The sequence below is a fragment of the Amblyraja radiata genome, chromosome 31, assembly GCF_010909765.2.
Source record: "Amblyraja radiata isolate CabotCenter1 chromosome 31, sAmbRad1.1.pri, whole genome shotgun sequence".
Taxonomy (NCBI): domain Eukaryota; kingdom Metazoa; phylum Chordata; class Chondrichthyes; order Rajiformes; family Rajidae; genus Amblyraja; species Amblyraja radiata.
Window position 1 is genome coordinate 2,547,105 of NC_045986.1, and position 17,603 is coordinate 2,564,707.

Genomic DNA, 17,603 nt, shown 5'->3' on the forward strand with positions numbered 1-17,603 from the left:
GCGCGCTGAGCGGGTTCTTCACCTAATCCCTCATCGTAACTCCTCATAAAATACAGATCAAACTTCAAACTGGTAAGTTCTCGTTTAATCTTACTATTTTAAGGAACATCCACCTCTCTTTCCCCTGCCCCCACATCAGTGCACACCCATCTCCCCCACCGCCCGTTACCCTGCACCATTTATCTGTCTTCTATGCTCCTCTCCCATCACCTAGTTCCATATTTCCTCTTATCCCCTCTTTGCCTTCCCCATTCCATTTCCATCGATATCCCTATTTGTGTCTTTACACCTCACTTCTCTTCTTTCCTTATCTGACGCTCTTCTGTCTCCTTTGCACCTCTAGGCTCGGTCACTATTTCCATTCATCTGCAAATCACCCCCACCCCTCTCACCTGTAGCCACCTATCACTTGTCAGACTTTGCCCCACACCCACCTCTGTTTTCCATCATTTTCAGTACCATCTCCATTAGTCTGAAGACTGGGCCTGACCTGAAACTGTGTCCATTCTCTCCCCAGATGCTGCCGTTTGCCCCATACCCAGGGGTAATTTGCAACAGCTAGTTAATCTACCGCCCAGAACATCTCTGGGATGTGGGAGGGACCCCTGGTACCCAGCCCAAACTCACGCCCCTCTGCGGAGAACATGTAAACTCCAGGCACATGTCCCCGAGGAGAACGACTTTAGAGATACAGCGAGGAAACAGGCCCTTGGCTCACCGAGTCCCCACTGACCAGCGATAACCCCATACACCAACACTATCCTACACACTAGGGACAATTTACAATTTTACAGAAGCCAATTAAACTGCAAACCTGAATATCTGGAGTGTGGGAGGAAACTGGAGCACCCAGATAAAACGTACACGGTCACAGGGAGAATGTACAAACTCCATACAAACTGCAGCCGTGAACAGTATTGAACTGGTGAGTCTGGCGCAGTAAGGCAGCAACTCTACCCCTGTGCCACCGTACTGCCATCAAGTTCATGTCCCTGGAGTTTGGGGCAACAGCATTAATTGTGTCACCGTACCTGCCGTGATGATAAATGGAGCTTTGACAATGTTGCTTCTATCCCACAAGCAAATATTTCTGCTACATTTTTGAGTTGGGATGCAATGTTTCTCAGTCAGTATACCTGGATTGCCCTGCTTCCTGCCAAGAACGACACAAACTCATAATTAAAGCTTTTTGCTTAAGGATTCACCAAGACATTTGCACATATTTTTGATCATTTTTCAAGATAAGCCCACATGGATTTAAATATTTTTCAAGAATCTTATTCTAAAATGTCTCCTGAAGATTGCATGACATTATCAGGAATAGGTGACGTTTCGGGTCGGGAGCCTTCTTCAGACTGACAGTCCAAGATGTCCAATCCTTTGACATTATTCTCTTTCCTTTATATTGCCTGTATCCTTTTTGAGTACCCGTTAAATGTTCATTATCGGCTCGGTCGTGGACTGTACAATGATGAGCATGATTGAGGGGACATGATATTAGCTTGATACAGAGTGGTGCACAGACAACACCGCTGCAGCCTGACTATTCTCACGGGAATAGTGGGTGAGACGAGCGATATATCTGAAATGAGTGACAGGAGAATGTGTCGGAATTCACATCCAGGATAGATGAGTTTCCAGCGTAGAGGTTCTCAATTATCTGCCGAGATGGCCTGTGTCTGACATTCCATTTTGTCAAAGTCTATTTTTAACACCATTCACAGCTTTTTATATTCAGACTTTGAGTAAAAGGATTTTGATTAATACACCACGCACCACATCTCTTACATATGCTGCAAAGTTTGCGGCAAATTGCTTTACTGTGCAGTGATCAATATAATGTAGGTGTGCACACAGCACAATCCCATACTCAGTACAGTGGTGAATAGCACTTGTTGTTGAACTTGAGGTAAATAAGTTAGTCAGTAGGGGTGGCACGGTGGTGCAGCGGTAGAGTTGCTGCTTTACAGTGCCAGACACCTGGGTTCCATCCTGACTACGGGTGCTGTCCTTACGAAGTTTGTACATTCGCCCCATGACCTGCCTAGCTTTTCTCAGAGATCTTCGGTTTCCTCCCACAGTCCAAAAGACGTACAGGTTTGTAGGTTAATTGGCTTGGTATAAATGTAAATTGTTCCTAGTGTGTGTAGGATGGTGTTATTGTGCGGGATCACCGGTCGGTGCGTACTTGGTGGGCCGAAGGGCCTGTTTCCGCACTGTATCTCTAAACTAAAACTGCTCCCAATGTTGCCGAAAACAACACTACTTATCTCTGAAGAGTGTCTAGGTCTACATCAAAACAGTACCACAACTGGCAAGCAATGGTCTTTCAACTGTGCACTGAATGGTCTGGTCTGTTTAGGTGCCAGGTCTCTGGAAAAGGAAGCAGATTTACAGTCTCCTGACCCAGTAACAGGAATGGTCCTGACTGCATCAAGCCAATACAACTATTTCCCCAGGAAGGCAGCTTGGATGCAGCCCCATAAAATTCATAATATTGTCATTTTTCACATTACACTTAAAGGAAGCATGAATAATAAAATTATATTGCATATCCAGGAAATATTTCTCAATTCTCTTGGTGACTTTCTTGATAAAAGTAATTGAGAAATTGGACAAACCTGATAAAGAGTACAAAATAGTGGATAAATGTTTTATCCACTGGTGGGAGATTGCAACCTTCACATGGTCCGCCCTGTTTCCACGAATGCAATCAATCCGGCGTGCACAATCAAATAAGATCAAATAGAACAAGTTGTCCTACAACTTTAGGCTGTGCACGCCATACATAAGAAGAAGATATTCCAGAATAGGCCTGAATAATTTGAACATTGTCAGAACTGTAGACTACTCACAAATCTCTATATAACTAAAACTCTTCGTCTTGTTTGTGCCCACGATGTGTCTCTGTGTCAATCTGGTTTTCCTATCTTCTTCCAAACGCTAGGCCACAACCTTCCCATTTTCGCACATTTTCTCGTGGTGGCGATAAATATCTTCCCGTCCTATTTCCACCTATATTTCCGAAGTTATCGACGATTCAAGTTTTTAAAAAAGGGAAAAAACAGTTCTCACACACAGCCACAGGGCCATGATGACATCACAATGGGGCGTTGCCAACGGTAACCACAGGTTCTCACGGACAGCCTTTTTTCCAGGAGGTTCCACTGATGATGTCACCATGCAACTCACAGGGCACCAATCACAATGGGCTCTCGAGCTGCCGAGTGCCACAATGACATCACAATGGGACATTGCCAACGGAAACAGCAGCATCAGGTTGCTGCCCCTGTACCAATATCTGAAGGGGCTGCTCCTCAAGTTCTGGTTGCATTTTAGTCCCACCATCCTGGTGTTTGGACACAAGGCAGGGAGGGGGGAGGGATGATCGGGGGGGGGGGGGGGGCGCCACCAGTATGGTCATGAGTAGTCGTCCAAAGAGTTGTACCTTTTTCTTGTCACCACTGGATTTTCAACATGTTTTAAGCTTTCGGCGACCTGCTGTGACTATGACGGGTGCTGGCAAGTTGCCAAAAAAAATGCTTAAGTGAGACAAGCCCTTAATGCAGGGAAATTAGATTACCTGAGAGAGGGAGCATGGTCAATATGGGCAAGGCGGGCCACGACGGTCCATTTCTATCCAGCCATCTGCTTCTATATTATCATGATTCTAACATCGTAGTCTCACAAATAATCTGCATTATTTATTGGTAGTATTTCTAAAATAATTTGTCACACATTAAAAACATAACTATCAGTCTCGTTGCTTTTTAAAATTGAAAGGTTGATATTGAATCTCAGTTAAATTCTATGATTTCACTACAGCCAAGGATGTCACTTTCAATCTGAAGAAGGGACCCGACCTGAAACGTCACCCATCCTTTTTCTCCAGAGTTGCTGCCAGTCCCGCTGAGTTACTCCAACATTTTACATCTACCTGTCATTTTTAGAGATGGGTTTGGTGATCTCTCTCTTTATGCCACTATGTTTCACAGCCTGATTTCTTCCCATAGTTTAATGTGCGATTGAAGGTAGCTAACTGCTATAGCCACACACAACACTCAACTTATATCGGGAAGTGTGTGGCTTCTACATAAAATGTGGTCAAAGAGTTTCATCACCCAATCGATACATACAACCTAATGGGCCTGAGTGCTCTCCCTTGTGTTGCCATTTCCCTTTACAGGCTGCTGTTGATGAGTAGTATTAAATGTTCAACACGTTTCAGTCTTTGAGGATCATCAGGCCATTGAGCATGCTGTCACTGGGTAACTACAAGCCCACTGACACCAGACCTTCCTAACCCCGCTTCCTCCATTTTTCCCCATAAGAACTCCACTCCATCTTTACAAATCCTGAGAAGTCCACTCATAGAATATCTCAGCACAAGAACGGCTTTGGCCAACCATGTCTCTGCCCAACATGCTGCCAAGACCAACTCTATCTGCCTACGAATAAATAAATCTGAAGAAGGGATTTGACCTGAAACGTCACCTATTCATTTTCTCCAGAGATGCTGCCTGACCAGCTGAGTTACTCCAGCACTTTGTGTCTATCTTCGGTGTAAAGCAGCATCTGCAGTTCCTTCCGACACATAATCCATATCCTTCCACTCCCGACATAACCATGTGCCTATCCTAAAGTCAAGTCAAGTCAAGTCACATTTATTTATATAGCACATTTAAAAAACAACTCTTGTTGGCCAAAGTGCTTTACATTTGTTATAAGAATAGTATAAACAAACAAGCTACATACATATATACATATAGCCCTCGCTCAGTGGACGTCAGGAAAGGCTTGGGAGTATAGATAAGATTTTAGTCTTGACTTAAAGGAGTCGATGGAGGGGGCAGTTCTGATGGGAAAGGGGATGCTGTTCCACAGTCGAGGAGCTGCAACCGCAAAGGCGCGGTCACCCCTAAACTTATGCCTAGACCGCGGGATATTCAGTAGCCCCAAGTCGGCCGATCTGAGGGACCTGGAGGTGGAGTGGTGGGTGAGAAGACTTTTAATGTAGGAGGGGGCAAGCCCATTGAGGGCTTTGAAGACATAGAGGAGGGCCTTGAAGTGTATACGGAACCGCACAGGGAGCCAGTGGAGTGAGGCCAGGATTGGGGTGATGTGGTCCCTTTTTCGGGTGCCCGTCAGGAGTCTCGCTGCGGCGTTTTGGACCAGTTGCAGGCGGGACAGGGAAGATTGGCTGATGCCAGTGTAAAGAGAGTTGCAGTAATCTAGGCGGGAGGATATAAATGTGTGGATCTTTTCGAGGTCATCAGAGTTGAGGAATTGTTTTATTTTAGCTATCGTCCGAAGCTGAAAGTCTCATAAATGCCACGATCGGATCTGCCTTCACCACCCTATAACCATATAACCATATAACAATTACAGCACGGAAACAGGCCATCTCGACCCCTCTAGTCCGTGCCGAACACATAATCTCCCCTAGTCCCATATACCTGCGCTCAGACCATAACCCTCCATTCCTTTCCCATCCATATAACTATCCAATTTATTTTTAATATCCAATTTATTTTTAACCCTCTACTGCACATTCCAGACAATCAATTGTGTAAAAAAACTTGCCCCTCACATCTCTTTTAAACTTTGCCCCTTTCATCTTAAAGCTACGCTCTCTAATAGCTGATATTTTCATCCTGGGAAAAATGTTCTAACTGTCTTCCCTATCAATGCCTCGCATAATTTTATATACTTCTATCAGGTCTCCCTTTGACCTTTTGAGTTCCAGAGAAAACAATCCATGTCTGTCTAGCCTTTCATTGGAGCTAATTCCCTCTAATCCAGGCCATCATTCTGTTAAAGCTACTCTGCACCTTTTCCAAAGCCTTCACATCCTTACTGTAATGGGGCAGACAAAATAGCACGCAACACCTGCCTTCCGCTCTCCTCAGTCCAAAGTTTTCTACCACCCTAGTTTACAGAGCCGGTACAGGGCAGCACAGTGGTGCAGCAGCAGAGTCACTGCCAAACAGTGCTAGAGACAGGGCTTTGATCCTGACTACAGGTGCTGTCTGTACAGAGTTTATTCATTCTCCCTGTGATCGCGTGGATTTCCTCTGGATGCTCCGGTTTTCTCCCACACTCCAAATACGTGCAGGTTAGTAGGTTAATTGGCTTTGGTAAAAATAATTGTAAATTGTCTCTAGTGTACAGGATAGTGCTAGTGTATGGGGTGATCGCTAGTCGGCACGGAGTCGGTGGGCTGAAGGGCCTGTTTCCGTGCTGTACCTCTAAAGTCTAAGCATGTCTGTCTGAGTTCCTAAGCTTCTGTTCATATCCCTTCTGCTTCTTTCGAGAATTAGGATAGGGTCTCCCTATCCCTCATCTTCTTCTCCATCATCCTCCCTGTTCAAAGGTTTGCCCTCTGCAATGTCTGGCATGCCCAACATAATGTGACTGGACTCATCTTTCACTGCCCTTCCAGCAATCCTTAAAGGCTGGGACTGTCTAGCTCACTTCTCCATTTCTATTCCACTCCCAACCACCAACATAACCGTACCCAGGGTACCTTCCCAAGCAGCTATTGGGAATACCGAACTGCCTTCATCCATCCCCCTTCTATTGAGCTCCAAACACCTCTCCAGATGAAATAGGTTAACTGTACATTCTTCAATTGTGTGAACGGCACTTGCTGCTCATGGGGAGACAAAGAGCAGATTCACTGACCACTTCATGGAATACCTCCGGCCAGTTCACATGTAAAACCCAGAACTTCAATCGTCAATCATTCCAGAAGCTGCAGCTTCTGACTTTTCTATCACAAGCCATCCCATTTTTCAAAGAAAGATCAATGTAAATTCAAGGAACTGCAGCTCATCCTGTGGCTGGGATTGTTATAACCTTCCAACTTCTACAAATAATCAAACAAATAATCAACATTCCTAGCACTTTTATTTCATATATATAGCATTCCCGTCATTTTGTTATTCTGCTCTTTCAATTTATCCTCTCTCACTTGGCATTTCAATTCCTTTTGTCATTTAATGTGCCCCCTGACACAGACATTCCCTTTTGTTCTTTCCTGCTCTCCATGGCTTTCACTGCATCTTAAGATCTTTATCTTGCTGATTGATGAGGGTGGAGCAGTAGACGTTGTAATGCATTTTACAAGCTCCCTCATGGTCCAAAGGATAATTGCCATGAGGGTCGACCATGACTTGGTAAATTGGATCTGTCATAGAAGACAGAGGGTAGTAATGGAGGGGTATGTGTCTGACTGGTGTAGTGAAACCAGTGGTGTTCCACAGGATCAGTGCTGCCATCTCTGTTGTTTGTGATATCATATCTATATAACTAAAAGTCTCGTCTTGACCACTTCCTGTTTGCGCTGTATATTGATTTTAGAAAAAACGCTACCCTATATCGCTATGATTTTTGGCCATCTTACTCACAGTCCTCCTCCGCTGAGGCAGCCCTGAGGATTTTTCCGATCGATAAAAAATAAAAAAGTTATGTGTTGAACAAATCTTCAGATCAGCTGATTGGTCCTCTCTCCTGTCAATCATCATGATGAAGGCAACACCTCTCTTCCGGGGGGGGGGGGGGGGGGCAGGACTATAAAACCCCGGATGCCTGGACGTGAGTCAGTCACTCTGGAAGATCGCGAGGGAGAGGCCACAACTGTGATTCTAAGTTGTGAATCAACTGAACTGTGAGTCTGCAATGTACTGGCAACAAATGATTTGTTAGCCCTCAATAAAAATGCAATGAGTTGTTTGGCCTGCCCTGTGCTTGAAACTGCAATGGAAATGGAAATGAAATGAAAATACAATGAGCTGTTTGGCCTGCCCTGTGCTTGAAACTGCAATGGAAATTAAAGGTGCTATTTTTGAGACTTAGATTGTAGTGTAATAGCTCTGAGGAGAGATTTGACAAATTTACATTGTTTTTGATGGAGTGTTGATGGCTGAGGGGTGACCTTATAGAGGTATATACAATTATGAGACCTATAGTGTCTTTTTTTCCAGGGTGGAAACATCAAATACCATAGGACATAGATTTAAGGCGAGAAGAAGGGTAGTTTTAAAAATATGTTTGAGGGAAATGTTTTATACAGATGTAGGCACGTTGAATGCACTGCCAAGGGATCCTCAGATCTAATCTGACAATACTTCTCTTTCTTCCTTGCACATCCTCCTTAAACCGATCTCTCTGGGTCATCTTCCCCTATATGTGCTCGATGTAGTATCTAGATACATTTTGCTCCATTAAAGAGTCAGCACAAATATAATGTGTAGGTTGTATAACATTGTGCACTACCTCCAGTGATGTTTCTGTTAAAACAAGTAACTAAAATATACTGTGAGCATGTTAATGTGTTAGCCCATTATTGTTGGCAGCCCTAACTTCAAGCTGTAGGTGAAAGCTCTTTCCATCAAGAAGTGTATTTAGAGTCTTCGAGTCAGGGCCTTCAGTGCAAATTTCCCATGTCGACCAAGATGCTCCATCTACGTTAGTCCCATTCGCACGCATACAGGTCATGTACCTCTATGCCATTCCTATCCATGTTCCTGTCCAGGAAAGAACTGCAGATGCTGGTTTTAATCGAAGGCAGACACAAAATGCTGGAGTAACTCAGTGGGACAGGCAGCATCTCCGGAGAAAAGGAATGGGTGATGTTTTTGGTCGAGACCCTTCTTTAGTCTGAAGGAGGGTCTCGACCCGAAATGTCACACAGTCCTTCTCTCCAGACTGAAGAAGGGTCTCGGCCCAAAACATCACCCATTCCTTCTCTCCAGAGATACTGCCTGTCCCACTGAGTTACTCCAGCATTTTGCGTCTACCCATGTGTCTACCTGTCCAAATATATTTTAAATGTTATTATGGTACCTGCCTCAACTACCTCCTCTGCCAGCTAGTTCCATATACCCATCACCCTCAGTGTGAAAAAGTTGCCCCTCAGGTTTCTATCAAGTCTTTGCCCTCTCACCTTACACCTACGACCTCTGGTTCTTGATTCCCTTACCCTGGTACATTCACTTATCTATTCACCCTTGTGAGTTTCCCATAAGTACTTACTTAGCAAGTTTAACGTTTGATCTACCTGCTATTTAAAATTGTCATTGCAGCCCCTAGAGTTATAGAAATTGCAGAACAATGCCTTAAATCTCCTCAACTATTCTAGATCTGCAAATTAGAAGAAATTTGTCACACGCAGGACTCAAAACCGCCGCTGTTCGCTCCAGTGCAATATTAATGTGTTGAACTTGCATGTAACTCACATCGTTTAAGACTTTGTTAAACCAGCCATTAGAAAACTTGCTGGATGTAACATTAATGTCATGGTAGATGAACGCTAGCAATCACATCAGGACAATCAGACAGTGCTTCATAGTCTAGTGCTCAGATGGAAATAATGTGAATATCACGACATATCATGAACGACCAGTAAGATGTATAAGCGTCTGTTTATTACCTGCAGCTAGATTTTCTCCTGTGGCTTTGCAGACAAGTGGTCCAGTGCATGACTGCTCATTTTTCGTGGGAAATTGGAACTACGTTTGACTTGCTTGCTGTCTGGTGGTTGGTATCCAAGCACCCTGCGTGGAAGACCACAAGCAAGCTCAAGACGCCAGTTACAAACTAGTTGTTAATGGAGGTTAAAGTAGTCCGATAATGCTCGAGAGACATTGTTTCCGATTTTTAGTTTCAGAAAAGCACATCTATGACAGGATTTATTTTCATTTTGTTAATACTTTTAATACAGTGAGTGCCATGTTACAATCAAGTAATGGAACCGGATATAGGTGTAGAGCAGAGAAACGGAAGGAAGGCTGTTTATTTTTAACTTCTCCACAGAAAAATGATAGCTTCTCCTTATCAGAGTATTTGTACGTGTTATCAGGTTAATGATATTCACGGGCCAAATATAGAACTGTTCCAGTCTGAGCAGAGAAAGGACAAGCTTTGTTAGAAGTGCAATGAAAAGGTAAAACTTATTTTTGGCATGTTGGCAAGTGGTATGAAGAATTAGCGTGATGAAATTGGGTCTGTGGGAGTGTACCTGCCTTGAACATTGTGTTTAACCAAATCCTCCACAATCTAGAAGACTCTGAAGAAAGGTCCCGATCCTCCACAGAAGCTGCCTGACCCGCTGAGTTCCTCCAGCCCTCCACACTCTAACTGCTGCCTTACATCAACATTAAATTGATGTTAATAAGTTGTAAAAGCAGAATTAGGCCATTCGGCCCATCAAGTCTACTCTGCCATTCAATCATGGTGATCTATCTTTTCCTCTCAACCTCATTCTCCAGCCTTCTCCCCATAACCCCTTGCACCCTTATTCATCAAAATCTATCAATCTCTGCCTTAAAAATATCCATTGACTTGGCCTCCACATCCTTCTATGGCAATGAATTCCACTGATTCACCGCCCTCTGACTAAAGAAATTCCTCCTCATCTCCTTTGTAAAGGTACGTCCTTTTATTCTGAGGCATTGGCCTGTGGTCCTCAACTCTCACACTAGTGGAAACATCCTCTCCACATGCACTCTATCCAGACCCTTCACTATTTCAATGTCCCCCCCTCATTCTTATAAACTCCAGCAAGTGCCGGCAAACACTCATCATATGTTATCCCAATCATTACAAATTCACAACATTGAGCAGTCAGGGAAACAAAACCTTTTCATTAACAATATTTAAGAAAAGTCACTTCCAAACTTAATGGTGCAGCTATGAGGGAGTGCTGCTGCCTCCTAGTGCCAGAGACCTGGATTTGATCCTGACCTTGGGTGCTATCTGTTTACGTGGAGTTTGCACGTTCTCCCTGTGACAGTGGGGTTCCTCCAGGTGTTTTGGTTTCTTCCCACCTCCCAAAAGACACGAGGGTTTGTAGGTTAATTAGCCTCTGTAAATTGTCCTGAGTGCTTTGGGAGTGGATGAGAAAGTGGAATAACATAGAACCAGTGTGACCAATGGTCGGCATGGTCTCTGTGGGCCGAAGGGCCTGTTTCCATACTATATCAATGAATCAATCAATATCAGTACATAATATAGGTCACTCTGGACTACAATTCAAAAGGACAAGATGTCAGTCTAAGGCTAGTGTTATCACCTTCATCTCAGTAGAGGCTTTAGTTTAGTTTAGTTTAAAGTACCAGGCCCTTCGGCCTACTGAGTCTGCGCCGACCAGCGATCCCCGCACACTAACACTGTCGTACACATAATAGGGACAATTTACAATTTTACCAAGCTAATTAACCTACAGACCTGTACGTCTTTGGAGTGTGGGAGGAATCCGGAGCACTCGGAGAAAACTCACGCACTACCCGGGGAGAATGTACAATCTTTGCACATACAAGTACCTGTAGTCAGGATCGAACCCGGGTCACTGGCGCTGTAAGGCAGCAACTCTACCGCTGTGCCACCGTGCCACCACAGGCTTTAGCCGCGACTGCTGCAGTGCAGTGAGGGAGGCAGAGATGCTCTTTCGGAAATGCTCAGAGGAGACGTTAAACCAAGTGTCGGCCATCCGTCTCTGGACATGAAATATCCTAGGTACTATTTAAAGAAGAGTGGAAGAGTCTCCCCAGTAACCTGGCCAATGTTTGGCCCACAACCAACATGACCATCCGGTTGCCTGATCATTATCACATTGCTGTTTGTGGGAGCTTGCTGGTGGCAGATCTACTGCACAGGTCACTTTCCCCACATCACAACACCAACATCATTTCAATGCATAGAGATCATTTTAACACATTATAAGCTTGTAAAGGGAATTGCAAAAATATAATTATTTTTACAAGGTGGCACAGTTGCTAATCTGGTTAGTATTTTGCAGATGACACCAACATTGGTGGTATAGTAAACAACGAAGAGGGTTATCTAACATTACAACATTATCTAGATGAACTGGGGAAGTAGGTGAAGGAATGGCAGGTGGAATTTAACTTGGTAAAGTGTGAGTTACTTGGTAAAGTGTGAGATTTTGGTAAGTTAAGCCTTGTGCTGTGAAGGGCGGGACTGGAGCGTGTTATGGGACAGAGAGACTGAGGTATGGTGGTATTGTTCACAGGTGGTAATAAGATAGATAGGGTGGTGAAGAAGGCTTGAGGCACACTTGTTTGCATTGGTCAGCACATTCAGTACTGGAGTGGAGATGGTATGTGGCATAGTTGTTGGTGAGACCACACTTGGAGTTTTGTGCATAGGTCTAGTCACCTAGTTGTAAGAAAGATGTTGCTAAGTTGAAAAGCATCTGCAGTTCACAAGAATATTACCAGATTGGAGGGCTTGAACTGTAGGGAGAGACTGGATAGGCTGGGGCTTTTTCCCTGGAACATAGGAGGCTGAGCTATATAAAATCATGAGGGCACAGATAAAGTGGGTGACCACAGTGCTGTTCACCGGGTAGGGCTGTCTAAATCTAGAGGACATAGAAAGAGATCTGAGAGGCAATGTTTTTGTGTGGATATATTGAACATGCTGCCAGAGGAAATTATAGAGGTGGCCACAATACACTCTTTCAAGACCTTTGTGCAGATACATGGATAGAAACGGTTCAGAGGGATATGGGCCAAATCCAGGTGATTCAACCTAGCTACTGGTTCAGCTAGGCACAGTGCTTATAGTTCTCTGTATAAAGCAACTAATCCTTTACACAGGGTTCCTCCAACCTCACACCCCATCGATCAATAGACCAACAACAGTATTGATAGATTCTGCATACGATCCGATGTATGTTGCCAGGGCTATGAGGTACGATTTCAGGCGGTAAACACTGCCACTTTTACTTGTGCATATGATTTTATTTTTCATAGATACATAGAGTCATAGAGTTGTACAGCACAGGAATTGGTCCTTCATCTCAAGTCATCCATGCCAATCATTTTGCTCATCTGCACTAACTTAATTTGCCTGCATTAGGTCCATATGCTTCCCTGTGTCTTCCCTGTTTAAATGGCTGTCCAAAGGTCTGTTCAATGTTGTACCATCTCTGTAAGTGAGTTCCAGATATCAACCATTCTCTGTTTAGAAAAAAACCCTTTCAAATCTCCTTTAAAATTCCTTCCTTTTGCTTTAAACTAATGCCCTCGTGTTTTAATGACTATCAATGATTCTGACTATCTCCCCTATCTCTTATATTTTTAGATATATCTATCAGGTCAACCTGCAACTTCTTTAACCCAGGAAAAACAAGACCAATATGCAATATCCCTTTGTAACTAGAAGGTTCTCGACCTGAAATGTCACCCATTCCTTCTCTCCAGAGATGTTGCCTGTCCCGCTGAGTTACTCCGGCATTTTGTGTCTATTATCTTCAATCTGGTAGTATCCTGATGAATCCTCTCTGCATTCTCCAAACAACAACCACATCCTTCCTATAATGTTGCAACCAGAAATGCACACAATTCTCCAGTGTTTTGTAAAGTTGCAACAGAACATCCTAATTGTAATATCCTCACCCCTGACCTATGAAGGCAAACATGCCATGTACCTTCTTCGCCACCTTTGTGTTGCCATTTTCAGGGAACAGTGGACTTGAAACCAAAGGTTCACTTTCCCTACATTCCATTTACACTTTGTGCCCAACCTTACCTGAGTGCCCAAAGATACATAACCTTGCACATGTTGGGATTAAATTCCATCTACCAATACTTTCTATCTGATCTAGACACTGCTATAGCCTCAGACACCATTTTTCACTATCCATAACACTACCAACTTTTGTATGATCGGCAAACTTACTAATTATACCTCCAACATTCACTTCTCAGTCATTAATATATATAACAGAGGAACTTGGGGCAGTCAATGGAAGTCTTGAGAGCAGTCAGTGGTACGGTCGAAGACATGCTGAAGGTACTATTGTGTATGAAGGTAGCCAAATCTCCAGAGCCTGATCAGATATATCCGAGGACATTATGCAGGGCTGCCAACTCTCACGCTTTGAGTGTGAGAATCACGCCCTCAAGTAAACTCTCACGCCCTCACGCTGATCAGAAATTTCTCACGCTCTGTGGTGAGAAATTCTGTGATCAACGAAAATTTCAAAACTCGGATAAACTGCATGGTCCGCGGGTGTTGGAGAGCTGGGGCTGAGGGAGGGATGGGAGCAGTACCAGCGGCGGGAACAGATTCAGGGAGCCGGGACTGGCGAGTGTTTGCCGAACTGCGAGTGTTTGCCAGGCTGCGAGTATTTGCGGGGCTGACGAGTCGCTCGCTGCAGCTCCGGCCATGGAGCAGCCCCAGTGCAAGAGTCCTGGGCCATCGGAGGCGTCTGAAGCGTTGCGCCGGTGCCACGAGAGTCTCTGTGCCGAAGGGACAGACTCTCAAAGGGAGGTGGAGAGAGAGAGAGGGGAAGGAGACAGTGAGACAGGGGGGAGAGAGAGAGAGGGGTGAGAGGAGACAGAGGGGGCGTGAATGGAGAGAGAGAAGAGGGAGAGAGAGGTAGGGGAGAGAGATAGGGAGAGAGTGGAGAGAGGTGGGAGAGGGGGGAAGAGAGAGGGGGGTGAGAGGGAGGAAAAAGGGAAGAGAGGGGGTGGAGGGAGGAGAACGTAGGAGAGAATGGGAGAGAGAGGGGTGGTAAAAGAGAAAGGGGGAAGAGGGCGAGAGGGGGAAAGAGATAAACAGGGGAAAGAGAGAGATGGGGGGGCAAAGAGAAAGAGGAGATCGAGAGGGGAGACAGCAAGGGGGAGAGTGAGGTGGGAGGGAGAAATGGGGGAGAGAGAGGAGGAGAGGGGAGGAGAGAGAGATGAGAGAGAGGGGGGGAAGAGAGAGGTGAGAGAGAGACAGAGAGAGAGGGGAGAGTGTGGAGTGGGAGAGGGGGAGATAGAGAGGGAGGGAGAGAGGGGGGAAGCGAGGGGAGAGAAGAGGGGGAGAGAGAAGAAAGAGGGGGAGAGAGAGTTAGGGGAAAGATAGGGGGGAGAGAGAGAGGAGAGAGGGGACGAGAGAAAGGGGGCAGAGTGAGGTGGGAGGGAGAGAGGGGGGGATAGAGAGGGGGAGAGAGAAGAGAGAGGGAAGGGGAGCGAGTGAGAGGGGGAGAGGGGAGAGGGAGGGGTGAGAGGAGAGACAGAGGGAGAGAGGAGAGAGAGGGGAAAGATAGGGGGAGGGGAGAGATAGAGGGGGGTTGAGAGGAGAGAGAGCGGAAGAGGGGAGTGAGAGAGAGATAGGGATGAGAGTGAGGTGGGAGGGAGAGAGAGAGGGGGGAGGGAGAGAGTGGGAGAGAGAGGAAAGGGAGGGGGACAGAGAGGGGGAGAGAGAGAGGGATAGAGAGGCAGGGCTGCCAACTCCCATGCATTGAGCGTGAGAATCTGGTGAAATGTGTGATTCTCACGCTGATCACAAATTTCTTACGCTCTGTTGTGAGAAATTCTGTGATCAACGAAAATTTCAAAACTCATATCAACTGCATGGGCCGCGGGTGTTTGAAGCAGGAGCAGCGGCGGGGACAGATGCAGACGGGGAGCAGGTTTGGCGAGTGTTTTCCGGGCTCGAGAGTCGCTCATTGCAGCTCCGGCCATGGAGCAGCCTCAGTGCAAGAGTCCCGGGCCGTCGGAGGCGTCGAAGCGTTGCGCCGCTGCCGTGAGAGTCTCTGTGCCGAATTCGCCCAGGTGACCAGCATGGATCAGGCTGCGGCTCGGTGCATCCTGGAGGACCACCAGTGGGTGCTGGAAGTAAGTACCAAGCACTGGGTAGAAACGGTGGAACATAGTGGACTTCAAATGGGGGTGGTTGGAGAAAGCATCCTGCTTGCCTGCTAGATTTTCACTTACTGTAACTGCAGGAAAAACTTTCCCGATGTTGGGGGCGTTCAGAACCATGGGTCACAGTTTAAGAATAAAGTGGGGGCCAGTTAGGACTGAGATGAGGACAAACTTTCTTCACGCAGAGAGTTGTGAATCTGTGGAATTCTCTGCCACAGAAGGCAGTGCAGGCCAATTCACTAGATGTTTTCAAGAGAGAGTTACATTTAGTTCTTGGGGCTAACGACATCAAGGGATATGGGGAAAAAACAGGAAAGAGGTACTGGATTTAGATGAATAGCCATGATCATATTGAATGGCAGTGCAGGCTCGAAATGCCGATGGCCTATTCCTGCACCTATATTCTGTTTCTATGCTTGAGTATATGGCAATAAAACTCGATCACTTGATTTTGAAGCATTCATGCATGGTGGAGGTATAATGTAGTCATAGAGTGATACAGTGTGAAAACAGGCCCTTCGGCGCAACTTGCCCACACCCGCCAACATGTCCCAGCTACGCTACCTGCTTTTGGTCCACACCTCCAAACCTGTCCTATCCATGTATCAGTCTAACTTTTTCTTAAATGTTGGGATGGTCCCGGCCTCAACTACCTCCTCTGGCAGCTTGTTCCATACACCCATCACCTTTTGTGTGGATAAAGTTACCCCTTAAAAAGTTACCTCTTAAAAATACTTCATACAAAAAAATTTGAAATCTAACTTCTACAGTGCACTAAAACATGATTTTAATACATCAAATTTCAAAACGTTCCTACCCTGGGAGGGGAGACGCCCTTCTTCCACACCCTCTCCCCACTCGGTTGCTCCACTCCCTCACCGGGTACCCCCAAGGCCAGTGATAAGTGATCGCACAGCCTCCCCCCTTTCAAAAACGCTCTAATCAAATTTAAAGCATATATATTGCATTCAAGTGTAAGTTAAAAGACTCGCTACAGTATGCACCATATTGCACAATTTCAAGCTGAAAAATGCAAATGTTCCGAACCAACCTCCTCCCACCATCCCCCCCCCCCCCCCCCCCCCACTCCCGTCGCTATTCTCCCTCGGGCTTGGTCTCTCGCAATGTTTCACTCCCAACTCTCACCCAATGTTGGCAGCCCTGCATTATGGGACACCAGAGATGAAATTGCGTGCGCCCTGGTTGAAATTTATAAGTCATCATTAAATCCAGGAGACTGGAGAGTAGGAAATATTGTGCCTCTATTCAAGAAGGGCTACAGGAAAAATGCTGGGAACTATAGGCCTGTTAGCTTAATATCTGTAGTTGGAAAGTCACTAGAGAGTAATCTGAGGGATAGGATATAACCATATAACATATAACAATTACAGCACGGAAACAGGCCATCTCGACCCTTCTAGTCCGTGCCGAACACGTATTCTCCCCTAGTCCCATATACCTGCGCTCAGACCATAACCCTCCATTCCTTTCCCGTCCATATAACTATCCAATTTATTTTTAAATGATAAAAACTCGTAATAAGGTGGATGAGTTGAACGTGCAGATAGCTATTAATGATTATGATATAGTCGGGATCACGGAGACATGGCTCCAGGGTGACCAAGGCTGGGAGCTGAACATCCAGGGATATTCAATATTCAGGAGGGATAGAGAGAAAGGAAAAGGTGGTGGAGTAGCGTTGCTGGTTAGAGAGGAGATTAACGCAGTGGAAAGGAAGGACATTAGCTTGGAGGATGTGGAATCGGTATGGGTAGAACTGCGAAACACTAAGGGGCAGAAAACGCTGGTGGGTGTTGTGTACAGGCCACCTAGCAGTAGTAGTGAAGTTGGGGATGGCATCAAACAGGAAATTAGAAATGCGTGCAACAAAGGCAAAACAGTTATAATGGGTGACTTCAATCTACATATAGATTGGGT

General features: G+C 45.5%; 1 protein-coding gene across 1 annotated transcript in view; it reads left to right on the plus strand.

Annotated features, from left to right (window-relative positions):
• Positions 1–17,603, plus strand: part of acot7 (acyl-CoA thioesterase 7) — a 228,135-nt gene that overhangs the window by 148,759 nt on the left and 61,773 nt on the right. The window lies entirely within an intron of this gene.